The following is a 27,923-nucleotide window of genomic DNA, read 5'->3' as shown; positions in this document are numbered from 1 at the left end:
AAAAAAAGACACAAGTTTACAGTTTGACACAAAATTTCTCAGCTTACTGCTGACATTTTAACTGGATATTTCGTTGTAATGGGAGGCTGTCCCAGGTATTATAGGATGTTTAGCAGCATCTCTGGTTTCTCCCCAACAGAAGCTAGTAACAACACTCCCCACCCCGTCATAACAATAAAAAATGTAGCCAAACATTGCCAAATGTCCCTATGGGCAAAACTGAACTCCCCTCACACCCCACCCACACTCCCTACCACTGACAATGTCTGGTCTAGCAGGAGAAATAGCTACTATAATCCAGGGAGTATGGGAGTGGGAAAATATGTACAGTACAATATTGGCACAAGGCGAGCAATGGTTAACTCTGACTGGTGTTTCAAGCAGATACTGATTGGCTCATGTATTAAAGAAACATCTAGATGTTTGTCAGGTAAACAAAGAGTGAGAGAAGAAAGAACAATAATATTAGAAAAATAGTATGCAAAGAGAGAAAGGTTGAAATGGTTTGGTGTACTTGGGGGAAGTCTTAGAGAGATGAGACTACCATTAGGAGACTGGTTAGAAGACAGCTTTTACACAAGGGGCCCAACTAACGTAGCAGAAGCTAGAGAGGTAGGGAATGGCACAAACCATATATAGGAGGTAGAATTCATCAAATTCATTAATTAGGGTGTGGTGGCACACTCTTGTTACTCCAGAGACTTGAGAGCCTGAGGCAAGAGAATCACAAGATCAAAGCCAACTTCAGCAACTTACTGAGAACCTCGCAACTTAGAGAAAGCCCATCTCAAAATAAAAAAATAAAAAGGGGTGGGAATAGGACTCAGTGGTAAAGTGTCCCTGGGTTCAATCCCCCCATACCCAAAATAAAAATAAATACATTTAGTGATTTCATATATGAAGAGTAAGGAATTGAGAGGAGTTAAGGACAATATCAAATTTTCATGAAAAGAAGGGGTAAGTGATGTTAATAGTAAATTGTGCTTTCAGGCAGAAAATTCAAATAAAATTCCCTTGGGACAAAAAAACAAACAGCAAAACAGAAAGCTCATAAGTTTCTGTGGCCCCGTAGTTCTAAACACAACATACATTAAGTCAACTAGCAGTTCTTCGAAAACCAGCACGGACCACCTTCAAAACCATTGTTTTTCTCCATCATGAAAAACTTTAATATTTTCCCTAAATGTTTTCTCGTGGTCCTTTTATTCCAAAAAGTGCAAGAGAATGGTTTATATATTTCTTCAAATATTCCATGGCTGAGTCAACTTGACATAATATTTCAGCTGTTAAAAAAAGATTGTGAAATCTCAGGCCAAGCTCAAGCAATGAGGACTAAATTTTTTTCATTTACTCATGACATAAAAATAGACAATTGTACCCATAAAAATGACTAAAGGTTCTTAGGAAGCCATAAATGCCAAAGAAGTCAAGGGTAGAAATGCTTTTCAGCCTCTTAGTTGAAGAACTGAGGTACTGAGGACCTCTACTGTTGAGAAGAAGCATGGCTTCATTGTCACGAATAAAATATTCAGAAAGACATGAACCGGACAAAGGTGATCTACAGCCTGCCCCAAGTTCAGGAATAATTTTCAGAGGCACAACGATATTTGTGTCACTGGAGCCTGTGTGGAAATACTTGTAAGGTAGGACTGAGTTTTCCTCCTACCTCCTAGGCGCTTCTTCATCTCAGGTGCCCAGAATCCTGTTGCAGTTTTCTGGCTTGAGTCTATATTGGGCCTGACTAGTTACAGTTTTTCCACAGATGTGTGTGTGTGTGTGTGTGTGTGTGTGTGTGTGTGTGTGGTTTTTGCTTTTTCCACATTGCAAGGCAATTGAACGTTTACAGAATTTGAACCCACTGATAATAAGAGCTGGAAGTGATCTATTATGTAATGCCTCCTCCCCTAGGTTTAGATCCCTTTAGAAAAGGGAGTATTTCCTCTGTCCAGCCTCTGCCTCTATGGAATGGTTAGCACTTAAAATGCATAATGGCCAATATAAATATTCTCTTTTCCAAATACCTTTTTTTTTTTTTTTTTTTGGTCTGCCCAGATTCTGAAGTGTTGCTAAGAGCACCAGGTTCTCCTGCAATTTACATTCCCACAAAGTCTGAATCCAAAATATGTTTGATTTTGCCAAGCCTGGAGCAGAGGACGAACATTTTCCTTTGGATTTCCTCGCAGTTCCCTCCAAAGATTTTAAAGTGGTACAATTACTTTTAAAGCTGGGGTCTTCATGAGAAGCTTTTTTCAAATGCTACAGATTACAGGGTTGGAGACTTATTTGGTACTTTAATATCTGCATGGGCACAGCTCTCGATATAATAAGCAAGTCCCTTAAGGGATGTTCCATGATATTTATTAATAGAAGTTAAACCTCAGGTGTAGTTTGACTAATAACGACCAGACATCCTGGAACTTGAATTTGGGCTCTGCTATTTATTAGTTTATTACTAAGGCACTTGTTCACACTATTTAATCTCTTTGACTCTCAAGTTTCTTTTCTGTTCAAAATGGGGGGAGGGGGGTTAATGCTTATCTTGATTTTAATTTTTTTGTACCAGGGATTGAACCCAGAGGCACTTAACCACTGAGCCACATCCCCAGCCCCCTTTTATTTTTCATATTAAGAAAGGGTCTAACTAAGTTGCTTAGGACCTCACTAGATTGCTGAGCCTGGCTTTGAACTTGCAATTCTCCTGCTTCAGCCTCCCAAATTGCTGAGATTATAAGCACGTGCTGCCAGGCCCAGTGTATCTTGAAGGCTTTAAGCAACATATAAGACAGAGATTGGCACAAAATTAACTAAGTTTCCCTTCCTTCCTTTTCCCTTCTCTTTAATATATTTAAAATAATCAATTTAAAGTGAAAGATGGGGTTGTATTTTGTTTGGTTTGGTATGGAGATTGAACCAGGGGGGTGTTCTACCTCTAAGCTACACCCCAAACACTTTTTGTTTTGAGACAGGGTCTTGCTAAGTTGCTAAGGCTGACCTTGAACTTGTGATTCTCCTACCTCAGCCTCCCAAGTAGCTGGGACTGCAGGTGTATGACACCACACCTGGCTTGTCCGTGTTTAGAAATAAACTCATGTGGGATCCTTTATCAACAATATGGATTTAAGTCAAATGTGAGTCAAACCAAATTCTTGCTTTCCTCGGATTGTATTTTTAACAAAGAAAATCACTCAGGTTAGGGTAGATACTGTTAAAAGGAACTGGGTGTTAGAAGGCATGACTAGATGTAGAGTACCACAGGCAACAACTGTTTTTTTTTATAAGAAAACAAGAGTCTAGCCAACTCCCACAGGCACATGTGAATTGTGAGGTTTGTTGCAAGGGCTAGTGAAGCAAAAGAGCTTATGAAAGTTTTGAACAAGAGAAACTGAAGCTGCAACTATAAAGGAGCCTGGTGTCTTCTCTAGCATTATCCAATCACATTCACAACATGCAACATATTCATTCGGGCACTGAATGAATCCAATCTCCCATGCCTCACCTTTAAGGACTCAAGGTAGGACATTTTGTTATAATTTTTGTTGTTGTTAAAAAAGGATATGTCAAACCACATAGAGATCCATGAGCTGTATTACAAATTCAAGCTAATACATACATGCATTTTGCACTGTATTTTTTCAGTGCTTGGGGTGAAATGTGAAAGTTGATGGCTGCTATTCCCTGTGCATAAGGGGAGCAGCCATCTGATTGAAGGTATAGCAGGTGAAGGAACAGCAATCAGTTCAGGGAACTAAACTTTGCTTATGATGCCACTGTGTATCTGAGGGACCTAGGACAAGTTCTCGAAATACAGTGCTTATTTCCCTACCAGAATGCTCTAAATAACAATTCTGGGTGGTATCTTAAAGGGAGGAGATAATAAGCATAAAATACTTGGCACCCTGCCTTAAGACAGTGTTATGGAAAGTGCGGTCATTATGATCACTAAGACTAGGATGAAAGCACCTGCAGATGTGTGTTAGAATGCTTTTGGACAAGCAGCAAACTTTCACGGTGGACACTCTGCTTCTATAAACAGTTGATTCTGAATTTTAAGTAACCTCATTGTTACAAGAAGATGCCGTACGAGCAGATTTGCAAATCTTGGCAACACAGCTGTGACTTTGTACCTGTGTAGGACTGTGGTGGTCAGGAGGAAAGATGCTTATGTTCACTAAGGAAACTACCTGCAACCTGCGATTATAAAAGGCCATCCTGAAACCCAACTGTAACTTTTATGGCAGACCCCGTCTCTCTAACTCATGCAGTCATGTGCAGATCAAATGTTTGGGTTGATAAATGCGGCTTACTGGTGTGAGGGACTCACTCATTGACAGAGCCCAGAATCCAAAGGTGATTAGTTGACTAAAGAGGGAAGATGAGCAGCAGACAACCTTGTTTGTCATTTCGCACACTTAATCACATAAATCTCATAACACTAAGTGCATCTGTGCAGCAGGATATTGAACCCTGACGAAAATAACACCAAAGCTCACAAATCAATTCAGACACCTGTTTCAGTGAGTGCAGCAAGATCACCAGTGGGTGGCGAATTTTTTTTTTCTGTAGACTCTTCATATTTGAATATTGACATAGATAATTTAGGATTCGCTTTCCTAAGAGTTGCTGCTTTTTATATAAGGTAATTAAGTGTTCTATTCCAGGCACACACACACACACACACACACAAAAAAAAAAAAAGACCAGATTCTAAATGGAAATAGAATATTCTCTAACTGTGGTTACTAATAAACAATATATTTCTTATTTCAAAAGGAAGCTAGTTTAGAAAAGTCCTTCAAAAAAAAAATACAAGTGACTTATGTTTACACATACACACACTATTTGTTTCTAATCAGAATTTCCTTCTTGAATTTTGCGTTGTTTAAATTAATTCCTTATAGGGAAGACTTGAACCTTTTAGAGCGCTACTATATGAAAATATTATTTAAAGATCATTTTATCCAAATGATAAATATATATCTAAAGACCATAAAATTTATTTTCCTTAACACGCACGCACACACACATGGAGTCTTGATAATATCTTTTGATAACAGCTTTTTTAATCTTATGTTCCACTTTTTTTAGTTAAACCATAGAAAGACACATAAAAATCAGTTAAACATTTGAGAAAACATTAGTGCAAAAAGTAAGGTGCAAAATACTCTGAGAAAAATCAACCATTTATGGGTAGTGCTAATTTTAAAACTTTTTTTTTTAAATTTACAAATAATTTTGAAACAGAAGACTTTTCATCAGAGTCAACTTTAGGTAGAATTCAGTTTTCCCTTAGCAGCGTACATGTCCAGAACATCCGGAGATGTTCGAAGGCATCAGGCACCTATAGGCTCCACCTGAGAGCAGATAAAACTCAGAAGAGATCCAGGGAGGGTTGTCATGGCTACTGAGGGAGTCAGCTCAGGGTACCACAACTCTTTTCAAAACATACCAAAGCAGGGACTGCAGCATTCCAAGCACAGAATGAGCACTCCACAAGAGCTGCAAAGGAGTCTTTTACCTAATTAAAAGCTTAAATTTACAGAACTTCAGAGCACTGCCGTTTCAGCGTGGCTTTGCCAAAATAATCAGGCAGAATGAAGCAAAACAAATAGGAGAACAACAAGCCTACCACTCTGGTTTTGATTTGCTGCCCATTACAGTTGAGCGGTTTGGCCTGCTTGGGCTAGATGCTTTAAAACGTCTTCCAAATGCCCCATAATGACATGTAATTTTACATTTAACTCTTAGAGGAAAATGCTGTTTCCCCTCTGCTGGTATTTGTTCTATTTGAACATTATCAAACTGTTTGTTCTAATCCATTAGGAAAAACCATAACAAGGCTCATCAAGAGGGCTTTCCTAGTAAGGAAGGTGGCTGGAAAGATTTAGATCTTGAGTCTGTCTTTAAATCTTCTCGATGAAAGATGATTTACAAGCAGGCTATGAAAATGTGAACACTCTCAACTCTGGAAAGTTTCAGTCTGAATCTAGGTATCCTAAATCAAGGCAAATGACTCTGTCCTACAGAACCAAATTTTACAAAAATCAGACTCGATGCTCAAGTCGCGTTAATAAATTACAAAGGGTTCACACGGTATATTTAAGTTCAGCTAAGGCACTATCAGTTTTTCTCAAAAATGTACCAGGAAAGGAATCACAGGGCTTGCATTTAAGGATAAAATTGCATAGAGTGCCAGAAAAATTGTCACATAAAGATCATTTTTTCCTTAAGAGAAAAATTACATTTCCAAATAACTGGTAACTTGGCATAGGAGATGAGGTTGGTTAGGGTCAAGACGTCTCCAGGTGTAGATGCAAACTGAGGTTGCAATTTTTCATAACCAGAATTCTTAAATTATTTAAAATTTTGTCAAGTGAGGATTATCAAGTTTGAGGAACTCATCACCATAAACTCTCTGGTTTGCCTGTTCTGTTCTCAGCCAATGCTTGGGCCTCGTTCAGAGATCTTTTGTAACTTCCAGACAAGAAGAAGTAGAACTCAGTGGGAAGAGTATGATTAGAATATTGGGTTTGGATCCGGTTGTGTAATTTTAGGCAAGTTTCTTTTTTGCTGGAGTTCATTTTTTCCCGTCTGTAAAACAATGGACCTACCAAGTATCTTTAAGAATTCATTCCAGTTTAAAAATTCTCTGAGTTCTTGGCTAAGGAGCCACACTGAGCAAGGAAGCCCTCACGATCACATTACCCAGGTCTCCCTCTGGACCATTGGTAAACACTATAAAACTATCCAACCAACTCTTTGATTATTAAAAACAAAAAAAAATTAAAGACTCAGAAATTAGGAAATTTTAAAAAATGAAATGAATGAGCTAGACAGGTAAAAAAATCTTCCCGAGAGAGAAAACTGCCTAGAAAACATCATTATGCATGGTATACGTATGCAAAAGTTCCATTTCAGATAGTGAAAGCAGACAAAGAAGGAGAAAGAAAAGGGGCAAATCACAGGAAGAAGACTATGACAAGGGGCTGGGATTGTGGCTCAGCGGTAGGGCGCTCACCTAGCACCACATAAAAATAAAGGCATTGTGTGGTGTCCATCTACACCTAAAAAATAAATATTAAAAAAAAAGACTATGACAAGACAAAGAGTTTTGCAATACTGTGCCAGAACTGACCCTTCCAAAAAATGAATAAATAGAATTTCTCAAAAATGAATAAAGAGCGGGCCAGGGTTGTGGCTCAGTGGTAGAGCACTTGCTTAGCATGTGAGAGGCACTGGGTTTGATCCCCAGCACCACATAAAAATAAAAACAAAATAAAAAATAAATGTATTAAAAAATGGATAAATAAGATTTATCTGTAACCTGCATGCCTGTAATCCAAGAGACTCAGGAAGCTGAGACAGGAGGATTGCAAGCTCAAGGCCACTTTGTGAGACCCTGTTGCAAAAACTAAAAAGGGCTGGGAATGTAACTCAGTGGTAAAGTACCCCTGGATTCAATTCTCAGTACACACACACACACACACAAAAGAAAAAAAAAAAAGGAGGGGGGAGGCAATATACTCAAAAGTTAGAAACTATAATAGGTAGAAGCTAGAACACTGAATTAGGACTGAGAAGACAAATTCTGTTGCAGTGTAGACTATGCCGTTTATGAAGCATATGTGTCAGAGTAATCTCTTTGTCTGTCCAGATCTCATTTTAATCACCTGTAAGATAAGACCATCCAGGTTACTCATGTAAAGAGGAAGGGATGGGACTCAGAGATCTTTCAGGTCCCTAGGAGACCTTAAATGCTATCATTCAACATGGTTAAACAAAGGCATTCTTTGGTGAAGTTATCTGGTAATCTAAGGAAGGCCTAAAAGTTGAGATGATAATAATAATAATATCCACTTCATTCATTTTGGAAAGATCTGGTGAAACGGTGGCCGCAAAAGTGTTTTATAAAACTGTCAAATGCTAAACAAACCATAGTAGTAGTAGTATCACTATTTATCAATATTTTAAGCAAACTATGAGTTAATGTTGATGAAAATGTCAGCAGTGCCGTAGTACATAGTCAAAGATACTTTCTGAATAAATAAATGGATTAAATGTAACATGTTCAATCAAATAATGAGAAAAATTGATAAACAAATGTGCAGATATAAGGAGCAGGGGGAGTGTATATCCACACTCTGGAGAATGTGGACGAATAGGGAGACTTAGTTCAATGACAAAGCAGCAGAGTGTCTGGGAAAATGCTTTTTATTTTGCCCCAGAGAAAATTTTATATTTTGAAGATTTTTTTGGTTTCAAAAGACATTCATGTTCCAACTATGTGTAAGACTTTATGTTAACCTCTTAAATTGGGGAGGAGATAGATGTTCTAGGATAAATAAGATGCTTTCTGCCCTGAAGAAGCTGATAATTCACAGGGGGTGGTGGCACACACCTGTAATCCCAGCAGCTGAGGAGGCTGAGGCAGGAGGATCACAAGTTCAAAGCCAGCCTCAGCAACTTAGCAAGGCCCTAAGTAACTCAGCAAGATCCTGTCTCTAAATAAAATATAAAAAGGGCTGGGGATGTGGCTCCATGGTTAAGCACCTCTGGGTTCAATCCCCGGTACCCCCCCCCAAAAAAGTAATAATTAATTTGACAGAACGACAAATTTATAGTACTTAATGATTTGTAATTTGACAAGTACTAGGTCCTATGGAACCATAGAGTAGAGGACTACTTTGGTTTGGGAACAATGGAGGGTGGGTGGGGAATGGAGAAGATTTTTCTGTAGGAGATAACATTTAATCTATACATTGAAAAATGAATGGGATTTCATTAAGGTAAAAAAAAAAAAAAGGCAGGCAAAGCATTCCAGGCAGATGACTGAAAGATAAGTTAGAAACCAAATCCAGTGGGAGAGAAACTGAGGAGGAGGCTGATCAAACGACAGTTAGAATTTCAATTGTTTGAGCCATGGGAGAGAAGTCACCATCTTTACAATCACAGTCTGTTCTATAAGGGCGGTATTCTTGGGCAGATTGTTTGTATTGTTTGCATTGTTAATTCCAAAAGTGTCAGCATGAATAAATATGTTTTGCAGGGTATTTTACGAAGAAAATTGAAAAGATAAGAAACTGATCCTTTCACAGCTTAAATTTAGACTAATGCAATTTGAAAGACATCAGACTGTTCCTTTTTTTTTTTGTACCAGGAATTGAATTTAAGGAGGAGCACTTAACCACTGACCACATCCCTAGCCCTTTTTAAAATTTTGAGACAGGGTCTCACCAAGTTGTTGAGGCTGGCTTTGAACTTGCTATCCTCCAGCCCCAGCACCCCCACACACACCTCCCACACCCCCATCACTGGGATTAGAGGTGTGTGCCACTGAGCCCGGCTCTGTTTTTTCTTTTTCTTTTAAAACAGATTTCATATCTTAATTTGTACTCTAAAATAGGCTTAAAGGCAACATTACCTATAATAATTGCACCAAAGATTACATAGCTAAAACATATATTTAGGGCTTGGACTCTTTCAGTTTAACTCCAATCATGTTGAAGGGCTCTTGTTTCTATTTTTAAGCAGCACAAGGCACTCAGTGAAGGGAACTTTCCTTACGAGGGCTCCAGCACACATCTTGCTTATTTCCATCTTTTCCAGTGTGTTCCTTTAGCTCTCTTCCAGAGGTGGCATATATTTTACCCACTTTTCTGTCACATCTGACTGCTTGCTAATTAGTCTGGTTGAAATACCTTTCCAAACCTATCCTCACCACTAGTTAATCAACCTAAGGAGTCACTTTTGAGAGCTGCAGTGTAAGGCATACTATCGTTGCCACATTCCCAGATCTTGCTGGCTTGGGTCCAGGTTTTGGGACTGGAAATTCAATCAGAACCATGCTTTCCTATGGAATTTGACCTTATATTATTTTTAACACATACAGTCCAACAGAAACAAACAGCCATGAAAAAGGAACTTCACATTCTAAGCACATAGCCAGCTGTTAGGTAAACATGCCATCTTATGCCAAGCATATAGCTGCTAAGGACAACATTATCCTGCAAGTCTCTCATGCAGGAGACTCATGTAGCCTTTTTGCTGTTAGGAGGCATAAGTCCATCCATCCGAAAACCGTTGAGTAATGGTAGAGCAGGTGGTCTGGGCCAAGGGCCTTTGGAGAAGATGGTTCTGGACGGGTGGGAGAGAAACCCTGAGGGTTTTTTTTTTTTTTTTTCCTCCTCCAGTTCTTTTACATTTCCCGTGTTCCACAAAAGGTCAAACTACTTTTATAAAAGGAAATTAAATGTTAAAAACCAGCACTAAAATGAAATCACTCTATTTTCTCATCTAACCCCTCCAAAGTCAGGGCATTTGGAGCTCATATCTCCCATTTCCATGAAGCTGTGGCTCCCAATTTAGGATTTAAAAAAAAAAAAAGTCTCTGTTTCACATGCTATAATTTTTCAGAGGATAGAATTCTGGTATTTCTTATTTCAAAAGCAATGAAATAGATAATGGACAGGATATTTTGACATCTATATCACAGCTGAATTTTTCATTGATTTCTTAGACTGACAGGCAGCAAATGTGTAAAAGTACATGTAGTGCACACCAGTGTCTACCTTTAAACAGGCACAGGAAAGAGCCAAGCAGGTTACCTTACTTGCATGAGAGGTATGTTTTGCTTTTATAGCCCTTCCTCTTGGTTTCAAGTGGAATAAACCCACTTTGATGAAACCATATGTTTTTTTCAGATACATATGATGCAATAAATGGGAAGATCTAGGAGGGGGACAAAATTCATCTCTGGGGAGGACACAGAAACTACGGTTATGATAATTAATATTTGAAAGGGTAGCACAGCTCCACGGTCAAGTGTGCTGGTTGTTGACTTATTTTGCTGCCTTTGAATCCAGGCTCTACCTGCTGTGCCAGCTTCCTCTGTCTGCCTCCGTTATCTTATTGTGATTAGATATTAAAATAGTACCTGGTACTAAATTAGTTAAAATGTGGAATTTACTGTGTACTCTGTGGAATGCATACTAATGCTCCAAGAATGGTAGTTTTAGGCAGACTGTTCTGAGCCCAGTATGGGTGGCAGAGGGAGGAGAAGGCAAGATGAGAGGGAGGCAGGACACCTAACTGGGAGCCTGAGAGGTGGGGATGGAGAAGTTTGTCCTTGGGCTGTGTCTGCAGGGCACTGACGAAACTTGGTAAAAAGCTGTTCAAAACACTTAGGTGGTTGAGGGTGTAACTCATAAGGCCCTGGGTTCGATTCCCAGCACCAAACCAACAAAACACTTGCAGTGGTGATACTCTCACATCACAACCATATACCACCAATTTGATAAGTTTCTTTAAAAAATGACTATTCCTGGGGCTGGGGTTGTGGCTCAGCGGTAGAGCGCTTGCCTAGCACATTCGAGGCCCTGGGTTCGATTCTCAGCACCACGTGAAAATAGATAAATAAAATAAAGGTATTGTGTCCAACTACAACTAAAAAATAAATATTAAAAAAATGACTATTTCAATCGTTGGCAGGTTACCTGGCTGTTATATTGTTATTATGGCTATTAAATTATGACTATTACATTATATTGTTGCTATACATTAAAGATATTATATTAATTATGCTAATGTCATTCACTCAACTGGATGGTAAGTTCTTCAAAGGCAGTATTTATAGCTCAGTCTTGGACATGTGGTAAATAATTGTTGATTTGTGCAGCTTAATTATTATTCTAGAGAAATTATTAAAAAAAGAAATATTCTCACAATGTCTAATAATTACTTTCAAAATCACTTTTATGGAATTTTTTTTCTCAAGCAAAAAATAATAGGCCTATCAGAAAATTTCCAGAAAAAGCAGTTTTACCTTTAAGGAAAGTTACTGCAACGTATCTGGGAAAGAAAACCTTTTCAGAGACATGATCAAAGGATGACTGTGTTCAATGTAGAAAGCAACACCACACACCTGCTGAAATATTTGTTTTCTATTGATGTTTATGTGCTACTAACTAACCTCTTCGGTATTTTTCTTACAGCTCTTCTATAGGATGGGAAGTCAATAAAAGGTTATTTCTTTGTACCTTTTGAGAATTCTACACCTGTCCAAGAGGCTGAAACTTGTTTTGGCCTCCTGCTTTTGTTCTGTTGTACACTGCTGTTGGCTTTTTATTTAAGTGACTCATTATTGATGCAACTTGTGAAAAGTTCAGCAGGTAACTGGTAATTAAATGAAGGCATCTTAGAAAACATTACAACTTTTGTGTTACTGGGGTGCAACCCAAAAGACAGTGAATGTTCTCTTTCATGCATTGTGACTCCACCACATTAATACCAGACCGATAAATAAACACTAACCTTACATTTTAAAGTGTAAGGTATTATCAAGCAAAATCATTGATCTTATACCCGTTAACAATGATCAAACAATATTACTTATGAGTAAGAGTACAGAATGAATGGCGCCTCGGTTCCATATCAGTTTTGAATTGCCTGAGCTCATTCAAAAATACTTTCAATTGCCTTCAAACTCTTTTCACTGAAAACAATTAGTACTAGGAACTATCATTACTGTGAAAAGGAATAATGAAGATGAAGGGAAAACTGAAAAGTTTCTTAACAAACACCTCTTTTTCTATAGAGCTAAGGGGTTGTATACTTTAAAGCATTTTAAAGGTAAAAGATGTTGCAAACACCCTAGATTAACATTGAAATTGACTTCTCCACCCTGTTTTTGTATGGTGTTGATCTGACAAGAAGCTGCATGCTAATTAGCTCAGGTTTCATTTCAATTAAAACTTCAAAGAGGCACACTTTGCGAGTTAGGGTGACTAATTCTCCCTGAGATCTATTAGGTACCTTTGTTTTCTTTTCAGCGGTTCATGGTGCCTTTTTGTCACTCAAAAGCAAACCTTGGCTTTAGGTCTTGAGCTGTAGGTGGGAAGTGGCTTCTCTGTTTTTATCTCTAGACTCAATACCCACCAGCAAAAGAAGACAGAAAGATTACATCTGAGTCATCACTGTAAGCACTGGAAACAGTAAATGTTTCTATAGATTCTAATTTCACTCATTTAACTCCTCTATGTTTACCTAGCCTATGTTGGCACAGTGATTCACAGAGAAAAATAAGAACCCACACTTAAGCAGAAAGATCAACCACACACACAAAAAAATACCACCCAGGAAAATACTATTATTGAGTGGGATCAGGAGGAATATTTAGCCAGAAAGATGCATAAATGGATTGCCAACCTAATGGCTCAGGTGCCAGAGAATGTTATTCCAGCCAAATCTCTAGCTCATCTTTAGAGTTCTTACAGCTGAGGATGTAAGCAGAAAAAAAAGAGGGAGGTAGGAGAGGAAAGAAGGGAGCCAGAGACTTGATTCTATATCTGTACCTGTAATATTTTATTTTTTCAGAAGCAAAATTGAAGCCAATCTAGAAAGACGTTAACATCTGTTAAACCACTCATCGATTGATGGATGTTTAGATTGTTTTTTTATCTTTTAGCTACTAATAGAATAATGTTGCTATGAATGAAAATTGTGAGAGTTTTTTATGTCCTTGCCCAAACTTATGATTTCCTCTTCTTTTTTTTATATGACAGCCATCCTAGTGGGTGTGAGGTAGCATCTCACTGTGGTTCGCCTTTGCATTTGCCTACTGACAAATGATGTTGATATCTTTCCATGTTCTTATTAGCCACTAACTATTCAAGTCCTTTTGCCTGTCTTTAAATTGGATAGTTGTTGAGCTGCAGAGTTTCTTTATATATTCTGATACTAAACCCTTCTCAGATAAATGCTTTGCAAATATAGTCTCCCATTCTAAAGGTTATCTTTTCACTTTCTTGATAGTGTTCCTCAATGTACAAACTTTTCAACTTCCAAAAAGTCTATTTTATCTACTTTTTCCTTGTGCCTTTAGTGTCATACCTAAGAATCCATTGCTAAATTCAAGGTCATAAAGATTGACACCTAAGTTTTCTACTAAGAGTTTTTATACTTTTAACTCTAACATTTAGGTATTTAATCCCTTTGAGTTAATTTTTGTATATGATGTGAGGTAGGAACCTAACTTTATTCTTTTAAATGTGGATATCTAGTTGAATCAGTATTGTTTTTTGAAGAGATTTTTTTTCCCCATTATCTGGTCTTGGTCTCTATGTAGAAAATCAATTGACTATAACAGGGTGTGAAGGTACACACCTGTAACCCCAACTACTTGAGAGGCTGAGGCAGGAGTATGACAAGTTTGAAGCCATCTTGGGAAAACTAGTGTATATCAAAAAGATTAAAAAGGCTAAGAATATAGCTCAGTGGTAGAGTATTAGCCTTGTATGCAAGAAACCTTGGGTTCATCTCAATTGCTAAAACCTAAGTAAGTAAATAAATAAATAAACAAACAAACAAACAAATAGCAGTTTATACAGACACATAGGTTTGTTTCTGGACTGCCAAGTCAGTGCTAGTGATCTATATGTCTACCTTTACACCACCCTGCAAAAGGATGGTTAGTCTATATAGAACAATTCAGAAATTCTTTCATAATGACACAGGATCATTACTCTTAGTATCAATTATGCTGTATGTGCGGTAACAGTACCATCTCAAGAGCCACTGAAATAAACAGGGCGTTTGACTCCACATAATTCCAGACTGGTATTTTTAGTTATCTATGTTGTATATGGTTTTCTACTTTCCTCTTGCACTTTTTTAAATTTTTTGCCATGGTCAGTATGCTTCCATAACTAGTAATCTCATTTTCCCTTCCTCATTCATTATTTTTAATGCCTCTGTGAATTTTGATAGCTGAGCTGTATGTATACCTGGTTAACTGTAGAATAAAACAATGGTCTCAGTAATGGGGTGATCTTGATGTGCCACCACTCCTGGTGTACCCTTCATTTCTGACCTGCTACATGGGGGCAGGATGGCCTAACAAGCAGATCTGCTACTTGAACAAGCCCTTCTACAAATAGTAGGACTTAGCATGTCATGTTACCCAGAGAACTTTCCAAAGAAGTACCCCAAACCCATCTGAGGTCTGAAGAGGAATGGAGGAGACTGGGTGTCCAATGGAGTCTAAGCTGAGTTCATTTCATGATTCATGATCTAAAATCATGTATTCTTCTCTTTAGGTAGCTTCTTTCCAAAGAAATGAAGTAGATGTGGACACCATCAGTTCAACTGCTTTTCAAATTTAATAGATAATATGATATAAATAAAATATAAATAAAAATTTATACTCAGTGAATACTTGAAGAACTTACATATGATTTATCCATAACCTCATGAGCTGTATTCTTCACACAATATAGCTTAGTTAAACATATTGCAAGCAGGTTATTTTAAGGGTGTTTGAAAGATAAAATTTCTAGTTGATTTTTCTCTCAATACGTGCCTATCTGACTTTACTTATTACTTTTGTTAAAATTTGTATGTTGCATTTTTTAAAAAATTACAAGTGTACAAGTAAAGGTAAAAATAGTTCCGTGGAAGTATATAGATGAAAATATATATATAGATAGAGACAGGGAGGGAGAGTTTGTTTCTTGGGACTGAACTCAGGGCCTCACACAGGCTAAGCAAGTGCTCTATTGCTGAGCTATATCCCTAGCACTTTTCATTTTTTAATTTTGAGGCAGGGTCTCACTAAGTTGCCCAAACTGGCATTGAACTTGCGATCTTCCTGCCTCAGCCCCAAATTCCTGGGATTACAGGTGTGCGCCACCACACCTGGCAGAAATAAGAATTTAATCCACAAGGATAAGGAGAGAGTCCACCCAGGAAGTGGCATTTAAATTAGCCCTTGAAAGATGAATTGAGTTTTGTCAGATCTTGTCAGAGGATGGGCAGAACTGTTCAGCAAAAGGGAGGACTATGCCCAGGGAACACAACAAATGTTGATCAAATAAAGAAGCAAATTTCTGAAAACATCCACCATCCATTCCACATGTTTGGGAATCACATTCACATTACAATTTTGAAGCTCTCCCAACCCACTTACTAGCCTTTCCCCTCAGAGTAGCAGCTGAAATTATTCTGAAGGAACTGATCTTGCAATTTTTAAAAACCTGTACTATATCCGGGTTCCACTACTATTCATGGTGAGATCTTGGGCCAGTTACTGAATCTCTTTGCTCCTGAACAAGCAAGAGCAAAAAAGAAAAAAGAAAAAAAAACAAACTTATTTTGAAAAACTTTGTAGCAATATTTAAATGAAATAAAATAACCTTACCTATTCCTTGTCACATGAAGAAATTTCATCCTTTACTGATTACTTATTATTTTCTTTTGTTATACATTTAAGTTAGAATATAGCTGGAAATAAAAAAAAAAGGGCTTTTCATGAAAAAAATGTAGATCTGTCGTGCAATTAACTCAGATTATTTCGATCATCCAGAGAACTCTATTAAACTGCTTTTATTTTAGGCTCTATGGTTATCGCTCGCACCAGAATTAACCTGTTAACAAAAATAAAACAAAGTAAAACACCCCAGCCTCAAAGTCATTGCCAGTCATAAATAACTTGGAAGTTATTTAAATGAAGATATATGGCCTCTATAATGGAGTGCTGTCTATAAATCAGGAAGAAAAACAAACAAATAAAAGACCCATTAATGTGAAATGCTGACAAATCTGTGTTTTCAAAGACCCTGCAATTGGTGTTCTCAGAAGCTCTAATAAAATACATTCATTGTGTCTCCCAAGCTTCACAACCAGAGGAACCTTCTCAAAGCTTGAGGAGAAGTCTGGTTAGGGTGGATTTAGAGGTGGGTGCTTGCAGAGCTAAGAAAAGTTTTCATCCTCAGCAAAGAAAAATTGTGGCTGTTTCCTAATGAACAAAACAGTCCTCCAGGCACCAAAGAGCTTTTAGCGTCTTTCCCACAAATTAGCCACAGGAAGCCTCCAGAAGGATGGCTTAGTGTAGTGCTGCCATCTACAGCCAGACTTTTCATATGCCTTGATTAAAAAAAAAAAAAAAAAAAGAAGAAGAAGAAAGAAAGACAAATAAAAATTTTAAAACTGACAATTCTAGACCCAGCTGGTCTGCACACACTTTTAACTGATCTTTTGGGTTGCTTCACCTACTGAGGAGGACCTTGCTAATTCCAAAAGAATTTCTACCTGGGATTTCTTGTGGTTACCAAAGGAACCTGTTTTAGTTTCACTTTAAGGGAATCTCCTTATAGAAGATGCTTTCCCCTGAGATGAGCTTTCCTGAAATTCTACAGCACACATTCTATCAGATGTTGTTACTACAGACATCTCTTTAAAAGGAGTACATTTGGTGCGCTTGAGTAATGATGTGAAGTCACCTAGGAGTGAAGGTGTGAAACAGTCACACAGAGGCAGATGCTGACCTTGGATGCCACAGTGTTCCTGCCTGACCACTCTGCCTTGGGCTTCACCCTAAGCAGAGGAAAGAAGATGACTGCAGAGGACCACTTTCTAGAGCACAATGTGCCTAAGTAATTAGCATCCAACTAATGTAGAAATTGCATTTATAAAGCAGAACCTTTCCAGAGATAACCAACCAGTTTTATAAAAACAAAAATCAGACTTATCATTAATGGTCTCTCTCTCTCTCTCTCTCTCTCTCTCTCTCTCTCTCTCAAATCTGATCGCTGCTACTCTATCATAGTTTTTTTTTTTCCCTGAATTTCTCTTAAGTCTCATTATGAGTCATTTATTTTCCTCAGGATAAATTTGCTTCTCATACATCTCAACGCTCACTGAAGAACAAAATAGCAACAATCGATGCTCGCAATCTCTCTAAAATACCATCATCTGAGTTTTCTTATTTGTATCTTTATAGAGTTCATGGGTATTTTGGATGAAGAATTCATCTAGTTTTTCAAATGCAAATAAAGATACCACAGAAAATTTATAGATCAGATTAAAAATATTGGTTCATTGATATCTATCTGAAAAAAAACAGAACGCATCCAACTACGAGATGTTATATGACTGCTTTTGATCATCATAAGCAGCCATGTAACTGAAATACTCTTTACTCTCATTTGGCAGATAAGAAAATAAAGCCTGGATGGGTTAAATTACCCATTCAATGTCATCTCTCACAATCTGTAAGAACATGTAAGAAGTTCTTGTCACTCAGGTCTGTACTGAAGTCCTAGCAAGAATATTAGACATCCCATTTTTACCTCTATGTTTAATACAATTTTCTCTTTACCTATAAAGTGGTTAATAATTTCTCAAATTAGGTAGTATGAAAATAACTTATCACAATTCATTCAATTCCTAAGAGATGAAATGGAGAAGAAAAATGAGATGGTATACTGGGAAGCTTATTGAGTGTAAAGGAGAAAAGATTTTATCTAATTTTAAAATGGTTTTTATATCTCCAGTAGAACATGTTTTTAGAAAGACATTCAGTTTAGAAGTTATTCCACTCATTTATAAAAGTTAAGAAAAAAAACTACAAGCAACCTTATTATAGTAGAAAAATTGAGTTAATTCTTTCATTATTGATCTTATACTTAGGATTAAATAAAAATGTCTCAATGGTTATCATCAGCTTAAGCCATTCCTAGCTTCCTCAAGAGACAGGCAGGTTGCTAATGTTGTTGGGTTTGGATTTGGGTTTTCTTTTATCTTTCTTTATTTTCTTTCTTTCTTTCTTTTTTTTTCATATGCAACTACTATGGCTCAATTACCTTCAGGTACTTTAGGCAAATGCTCTACCACCCCGAGCCCTGAACATGATATTTTTAATCATTCATTAGAATTAAAAGTTAAAAAAAAGAAGCAAACATTTTAAGTAACTCTAAATATTTAAAATAAATTCATTTAAATTTTATTTCCAATAAAGTCAGAAATATATGAACTCTTCTCAGCATGTTCCTCATCTTTCATGGTATTTTAAAAACATCAAATATACACTTTTTTTCTATATTATGTAAACAAAAGATTTCCAGATAGGATTTGAGAGCTGGTTAGTTTCAAATTAAACTACAAATGTGCCTATAACACACACCAAATTATTTGGTTTTAAATATTTTATTTTTTTTCCTTTATTATGATTCAGAGGATTGAAAGTAGTGACTCAAGCATGCGAGACAAGTGCTCTATTGCTGAGCTTCAGCTACAACCTTGGTTTAAATTCTTACAATTAAACCAGGTCTTAAATGAAAAAACAAATCTACACATAATACTAAATCCAGTAAACAGAAGCAATAATTTGTGTTGTCTAGACATTTTTATTTATATTTAAAAAATACATCTATGGTGATTGTTGTATAAATCTGCAAGTAAGCTGAAAGTCACTGAATCGTACATTTTAAAAGAGTGAAATTGGGGGCTGAGGTTGTAGCTCAGTGCCACAGCGCTTGCCTAGCATGTGCTAGGCACTGGGTTCAACACTTAGCACCACATACAAATAAAAATAAAGGCAGTCTGTCCATCTACAACTACAAAAAAAAACCCAACTTTTTTTTAAGGGTGAATTTTAGCCAGGTACAGTGGTGCACACCTATACTCCCAAGGGCTCAGGAGGCTGAGGCAGGAAGATCACAAGTTCAAGGTCAGCCTCAGCAATTTATCAAGGCCCTGAGCAGCTTAGCAAGACTCTGTTTCAAAACAAAAAATAAAAAGAGCCAGAGATGTAGTTCAGAGATGAACCACCCTGGGTTCAATCCCCAGTAACCCCTGTACCCCCAAAAGTGAATTATACTAAGTAAATTATATCTCAATAAGGCTTTTATTTTAAAAAACACGTCTAACTAAATATTCAGTTAAGAATATCCTGCTAGAAAAGAATGTATAATATTTTTTCTTGCTAGCACCATATTTAAGGGTATAGACAGAAGTGAAATAAGCCAAGTGTTAATTAAAATTCAGATAAAATGATGTGTTTAGATTAGGATACCTTTTGTGATGTGATTATAAGACTCAGATTCATAATTTCAAAGATTTGTGTGAAATTCCCACTGAACCAGTGACCATTATGCTACAAAGCTTAGGGTGTAACTGGGCACATTCTGCAGCATATTTACATTTTTTTTTTTACATTTTTATTTTATTTTTTTATTGATTGTTCAAAACATTACAGAGCATATTTACATTTTTTAAAGGATTTTCTGTTATCACTTTCATCTGCTTTTGTCTGACTGAAAAGGATCAGGTGAGGTTACACTCTTATCATGATATTTCTTTAGAGTCATTCTGGATAGAAACAGGAAACTTATCCCAGTAGAACAATATAGATTTGAACTCACTGACAGTTTTTGGAAATAAATATTGTAGGCACTCTCCACTTGGATTTTGAAAGAACTAGACGAAGCATTCTTTTCTGGAAAAAGGGTTCTGATAGTATTGAGTCAGAAGCACTTTAGAGATAATCTAGTTGAATCCAATGCTCTCCTAGATGAAGATATAGGAGCCTCAAAGAGGCTATTTGCCCAAGTTCACACAGCAAATTAGTGAAAGAACCAGGTAGGGAGTGGATCTCCTCACTCCCTCACCAAAGCTTTTCACCCTCATTCCCTGGACCACTGTACTATCATCTGAGAAAAATAAAAAAATTATTAGTACTCTCAATTCCAAAACAACAAAAAAAAAGTTGTAGATAGCATAATCTCATGCCCAGCAGGTGCTAAGAAATATTTTTAAATTGTGAATAATTTCCATTTATTTTTACTGTTTTTCTACATACAACTTGAGGGATCATGTAATTAATATAATAATGAAGAAAATTGGACAGAGAAAGATTAGAGGGTAAAGGAAAGGATTGAACAGCAACCGCGTCTACATCCAAAGTCCACTGTGCCTTAGGAAGTCTCAAGAGAGTTTAAAAAATCAGCCATTTGAATGAGCCAGGAAATGCATTCTATCACACTGTGCTAGACCATGTAAACTGAAACAACCATTCTGGAAAACAATTTCACACTTTCTATCTAAAGCTTTTTAAAAAGTTTTTGCAGTTTGACCTAAAAAAAAAAAAAAAGTCTTTGTATGGGAGCCAATTATATCAATATAAGCTAAGGTCCAGAGATACAATCTTGCAGGAAAATGTTCATTGCACTATTTATTATGATGATAAAAAGTGGTAATTGCTTCTTGGCCTTTTGGCTAAGATCAAGTGTATGATACAAAGTGGTAAACATCAATAAGGACACCATTGTACATTCATTTGATGATTATCATTGTAGCTAATAAAAAAATAGAAAAACTTAACGCAAAAATGTATTTTATGGATATAGTAGGAAGCTTAAGAAGCAGAATACAAAATTGCACATGTGTTATATTTTTTAAAAATATAAAAAGCTGTGCAGAGAAATATAGTGGTTATCTTTATGTGGTAAAATAGGGGGTTTTCTCATATTTCCAAGTTATTAATGAAAAATATATTGCTTTTGTGGTAGAAAAATCTCTAATAAATGTTATTATTAAATTAAATTTAAAAATGAGTCAATCAACCAAAAAAAGAAATCTAGAAAATAACTTTAGAATCTACTGTGGGAATGAAGTCTGTACAGGCTCTGGGTTCAGACACGCTCCAACTATATCACATTATCACACACCCTTACTTCCCATGTCGTTGCCAAATGCTTTTTTGTTGTTGTTTTTCAGAATCACGTACGATTGATATCTAATGTAATTAACATAATATATAGTTATTTGAGAGTCCAAAGAATATCTCTCACTCCAGAGTTTGCAAGTACTTCCTTCCTTGGATTCCCTTGATCAGATCGTACCCATTAAAGCCAAACTGCCCGTGTCTCCCAAACTCACTCCAGGTCCTGTGTTCTCTTTGTACCACGGCAGCATCTCAACTCACAGAGCAGTATGAGGGGCCAGAATCCCTCATCCTACCAAGTCCCAAATTAACCAAAGTTGTCACATAGATCTGGAAGGCTATCAAGCACTTAAACAGCAATATTTTCTAAGAGGATAATAAAACATTGTTTTGAACAAGAAAACAAGTCCTAGTGAGTTATCATGCCAAAATGGTCTTCACTGAAGAAGAGAATTTGTTAAAGGGATTTCAAAACTCCTGAGTCTCACCTTCAGAGAGGTTCCCCCTGTTGCTTATACTTTGGAACAATAAAGATAGAAGAACGCTTTATTTCCTCTGTCAGCATGATTCATGTTCCCACTTTTGAAATGAAGAGGATCCTTTCCTGACTAAATCTCAATGAGACAACCACGAAGGCAAACTGACAACCCTGGTTTCTGCTGTCAGAGATTTGCACATCAATCAACGAGACTCCATATGGCATCTGTTTTCAGTGATCATGTCACTTACCATCAACATCACATTAAATCCTTGCAGTAAAAAATGGGTTCTTTTCCCCATATTCACAAGCAGATGATCTCTGATTTCATCCCCAGGCCTCTCTCGCGTTGGGAAGAAAACACAGTGCAACAGTGTCTCCTGCTGCCGATTAGCGTGGTGACTCGTGTGCGCATGGGAGGGACTGACTCTCCCAAATGAAAAGGAATGAAGACTTAATCCGAGGCAGGACTTGACTCCATTCCAGTGTGTATTTTCTCTGCATTCAATGAAAATGGGCTTCACACTTTGCATTGCTCCTCTCAAAGTTTAAGAATATCATTATCTCTGCTGTTAGCACTCTTCTATTATTGAACAACTTCTTACCCTCCTTTGATTTTTTTTTTTTTCTCCCATGCTCACTCCCTGATGGGGCTTGCTCGCCTTTGCATCCTCACCCAGAAGGGGAGGAAAAGACAATGCAAGATGGCTAGTTCAACTTGTTGGTATGTCAACAGAAGAATCTGAATTTTAGAAGCCAGAGAGAAAATAACGGGTGTCAGGATATATTCTCATTGTGTCACAGGGTTTGGCATAACATTCAGTGGGAAATCATTCTGGACCAGTGCCACTAAAACCACAAGAATACAAGTTTCCTTTTTAGTATTATTTCAGATCCTTGATGGAAGAAAAATGTGTGTCTGGGAGCAATCATACTCACGCATATATCTTCCTCTGATGCAATTTTGTGAATCCAAAGTGATAAAAAGAAGTTGTGACTTTTGACATTACTGAATAAATTCTGAGGCACTGTTTGAATCAATCAGTTACTTCTTCCCTCCAAATAAATCCAGTATGTTTACAGCTCTTACCATATGTCAAAAGAATGCATTGGAAATATCATGAATGAGTTAATTTGTTGAAAAAAATCTGGGAGTGGGGGAAATTTATATATATAGAAAACTGCACATTTACTCCCATACTCTTTCTGCCTTCAAACTCCTCCACTTTTTGGCCCCCCAAATTTCTGGTCATTTCTCTAGCTTTTATGACCTGCCTCTGGGGAGTGGCTGGTTTTGATTGTCTCTTGTTTTGGAAAAAAGTTGACACGCAGGGTCGTTCCCATCTTAGTTGCTAAGCTAACTTTGAGGGCAAAGATAGTATGCTATGCACACATTCAGAACTGGCTAAGCAAGAGCAATTACCTGCCCTGATATCAAGGTAACTACGAGGTTTTAGGGAGTAACATGAACTTAACAGTCTATTAATGCTTCCCATTCCAAGAAGCAAAATAGCCCTTTGCTCTAAAATAAACTGTAGATCTGGTTTTCTGTGTCTTTTGCTCTGATCTTCAGCACTTATAGTTTATTTTGGCTGCAATCATGTCCAATCTTGATTTATTCTCTAATTGTTCCAGAAGTTCCTGCTTTCAGAAGAGAACTAAATTACTCAGGGTATCATGAATTCACTGTAGTCCATCCAGCCAAGAGTACCTTCACTGAAATGATTTGAAATATTTCTCCTTTTAGAAAAATCAGGGACAACACTATCAAATTATAATGTTGTAAGGATTCACTTGTTGATGTTTTTGCAGTACTTCGGAAATTTAAACCACTAAGCAGTGTAGTGGATAGCACTTTAGTAAGATAAGTTTTTATTCTAACTTGAGACCATGTAACAAGTATGGGCATGTTTCACTTCTAAATATTTTATTCTTTCTTTCTTTTATTGACTTAGTGTAATAATGAAAGTTTTGATGACTCAATTTGAGTGAAAGAGAAAGATAGTTTTAGTTTGAATAAGCATTAGCTTTCCATTTAGCAATTCCATTTTCTTTCAGTACACAGAATATATATATATATATATATATATTTTTTCATTTTTAACATGCATTTTTTTAATGTCCATAGAAAGACTGTTAAAGGTAAACACCAGAGCTAATCTCTAGTTTAGGGAAGCATTTGATCACTGATTTTTGTTTTGCATTTCAGCAGAGACACTCTTTAATAAGACAACCAGCCCCTCCCAGAGTGCAAAGCGACTCCTCATTTCTATTGTATATACAGTTAAACCTTCCATTGTGTGTCCCATTCATAATCATATTTGCTTTTGTAGTGTGTACTGTCTCCTGATCTCTGAGCTCATACCTATTTTAATCTCTAAATAATGTCAAGTTCCATACCCCAAAGACCTGTTGGCAGAAACCATTTCTCTCCACTTCCTAACACTGTAAGACCCAAGCATACAATGAGAACAAAAAATACTTCAAAGTAAAAATTACAATAAAATAATAAGCAAAGCTTATAAACTGTTTAAATGCATTTACTGATCTTCCCCCGCAACCCCCCCCCCGCAAGATGTGGTGTTTGAACTTTAAATAACTCTCATCTTAAACTATATTTAAGATAGGAAACAGAAAATAAATGAAATAATAACTTCAAATCAATAATAGAAAACCATAGAGAAAATAATTTAAAATAAAGGGTTATTTTTCATTTCTATTTTTGGTACTAGGGATTGAACCCAGGGGCACTTATCCACTGAGCCACATTCCCATTCTTCTTCTTCTTCTTCTTCTTCTTCTTCTTATTATTATTATTATTATTATTATTTTAGAGATAGGGCCTCACTAAACCGTTGAGGCTGGCCTTGCACTGGAGATCCTCCTGCCTCATCCACCTGAGCCGCTGGGATTATAGGCGTGCACCACTGTACCCAGAAGGATTGTTTTTAAATAAAAAAATATTTTTAAAAAGTTATTAAGTTTCATTTACCTTCTGAATATAAAGCTTAGTACTATTACCTTTTTGGGGGGGGTGTGTTGAGGATTGAACCCAGGACCTCACACTTGCTAGGCAAGTTCTCTACCACTGAGCTACACCGCCAGGCCTCATTACTATTATTCTTAATGGAGAGTTTATCCCATTTTTTTTATCCTCAATACTTAAAACAATGACTAAACAATGAAGGCATTCAATAAACATTTGACAAATGAGTGAGAGAATGAATGAATGAGTAGATAAATCATGAATATACTTTACCAACGATGTTGGATTTACAGACACATCTGAACCAAAAGATGTAGCAGTCAAACATAAAGAATCAGAAATTAAACAGCTATAACCTAGATTCCTTGAAACTAACCCTGGAACTCTTTTGAGAGTTAAGTATTTGAGAGTGAGCTTAGTTGAATGTTGTTATGGAAGAGGAAAAGACAGACTCCTAGGTATTTAGAAGGTCTCAGGTAGATTCTCAGGTTAAAGTTGGTGAACCTTATTGCCAACAGTTGCTCAACTTTTGTTTTAAATAATTTCTAGTATTTTTCATAAACCTTATTCAGTCCTATATTTCATGCAAATACTGTTTACAGGTAAAGGATCATATTATTTCTCTATAGTCTATTTAATTCTATAAACCATAACCACAGCAGAAAAACCACAAGGCTGATCTTCTTGCTGAGAGGGAATACATTTGGAGTTCTCAAGGGGATCGGGGTCAAGAATACGCCCAGAAGTGTGTTTATTGAGGGCGATACAGAAAATCTTGGCATATGTTCTCAATTTGGGAACAAGTATATGTATCTGCATTGGCATCAGGCAATTTGTTAGACCCAGAGGCAGGATTCTGAGTGATGTACCAAGAAGGCAAGACTAAGAAAACCATTTAAAGAGCACATCATTAGATTCAGAATAAAAACACGAACCCGACGAGTTTATATATAAAACACACCACCTCATGGAATGAGAGATAAATGCTTAACTATGTCCTGCCACTTGTGAATGATGTCACCACTGTGATTACAAGAGGAAGGAACCTCTCAGCTCCAGATGGTGACCATTCCCTCCCTCTGGTAGCTCTCATATTCATAAGCAAGCATAATTTTTTTTTCAATTCAATTGTATAAAAACACATTGCCTTTTTTCACTGATACGGGTGGATGAGCACACTGGTTTATCTCGTTACTCTCTTCAGTCTTGGTTAATGTGTTTTTCTGTATGATTTATTCTTTGAGAATAGATGATTTATTCTTGGAGATCACAAGATTTCCCTAGATAATCAGAAGATACTTTTAGAAACCTCTTTACTATTAGTTTCTAAGACAGGCCAGAGATTTAAAAGGAAAAAAAAAAAGAAGGTTTATAAAATTTTCAAAGATACTGTTTTACTTCTTACCCATAAGATACCAGATACCCACTGATTAGTGTGGAAAGAAGAATGGGTAATTCTTGTTTGTTAGCATTCATATACTAAATAACTATTTCAAAACAATTCCCAAGATATTTTGGAATTTAGAAACCATGTGGTTCAACGCCTTCATATTTAAAATTAGAAAATCGAGGCCTAGAAAGGTTAATCGGTCAAATCACCTAAAAGTTACACTATCAGTTAACAGCTGAGCTAAGACCAAATCCCAGGCCTTCCACACCTCCCAGTGCATTTTCTAATATATGACACAATATTGTTTAAAAGGAGAGTGAATTTTAAATGTTCTTTCCAGACAGTAAAATTCATTATGCTTAGCAACCATGCTACTTATTTGAAAGCTATCCATCGGTCACGATTTTTATAATTCTTGTCTCAAAAGTGATGCGTTCACTCTGATGGAAATAAAGCTATTTTATCCATTTCCTAAGTGTGGTATTTTTAAAAACATGCATTTTACTTTGAGATTAGCTCTTTTGAATGTGTATTTTTAAAACCAAGATAATGGAAACACTTCTGATTTTTCCATTAGCTATAAAAGCAATGTATTCGCTTCGAGATGAGAAAACAATGTTTGTGATTAATCTGTTGCACATATGAATTCTGCCAGATACTTAGCAGGTCCACAGTACATAAGTCTGATGACAGCTATCTTGCAATTTCTAATTGAGGGAGCTTTAAGTAATTGTGGTAAAGCCATGTTCAGTGTGTAGAGCTCTGAAGAAGCCCAGATACTGGGGAGGAATCTTTCACACTGCCGATGTTAATAGAATCCAAATTCTAGTTTGTAAAGCAGCCAGCTGCAACCCACTTGTGATACATCATGTGAAAAAGATCAGATGAATTTTATACAAATGATTTATTTGAGAAAGCAGAAATCTGCTATTTAAAATTCACACGAGCTCATTTTTAAAAACAACAAATACATCTTTGCTTTTGTACTAGTACACAGAAATAAGAATAGGCAACCTACTCAAAAACTCTTTGGCACCCTAAAAATATGCAATGCTGAACACATACAGCTTCCTTCTTTCCAAAAAGTTTTTTACAAAATGGATTAGAATACCATTTGTACCATTTCCTTTGTTTAAAAGATGAGCGTAAAATTCAGAAAAGATGTTTCTTGTATGATTCATAGATGGTAAACAAAATGTTCTAAGTTCCCAGATGAGCATTATAATAAAATATTAATCCAAGCACACTAGGTTTCTTTCAAAGAAGATGTACATATTTGTCAGTGAGGAAAAAAGAGGACCATGTTAAATATCTCTCTTGCTAAAGTTGGCTTGGTCTAGTCTGTGCCATCCACTTACACTTTATTTTTAAGTTGTGGACAATTTAAAGCAGGGATTTCCAAACTATTTTAACCCATTATTTGGCTCTTAACCAGAATTTTAGAAAATGTATAGACAAAGTATCAAAGGTACATTACACAGAGTGTAGAGAAGTACTTTGAGTCCCAAGATAAAATATATTTCTTACTCTGAATCATAATTTTAAAAGTGTAAAAGAGAATGTTTTAAAAACAATT

This window comes from Ictidomys tridecemlineatus, chromosome 3 (assembly GCF_052094955.1).
Source record: "Ictidomys tridecemlineatus isolate mIctTri1 chromosome 3, mIctTri1.hap1, whole genome shotgun sequence".
Lineage (NCBI taxonomy): Eukaryota > Metazoa > Chordata > Mammalia > Rodentia > Sciuridae > Ictidomys > Ictidomys tridecemlineatus.
Note: the sequence above shows the minus strand (reverse complement) of the source record.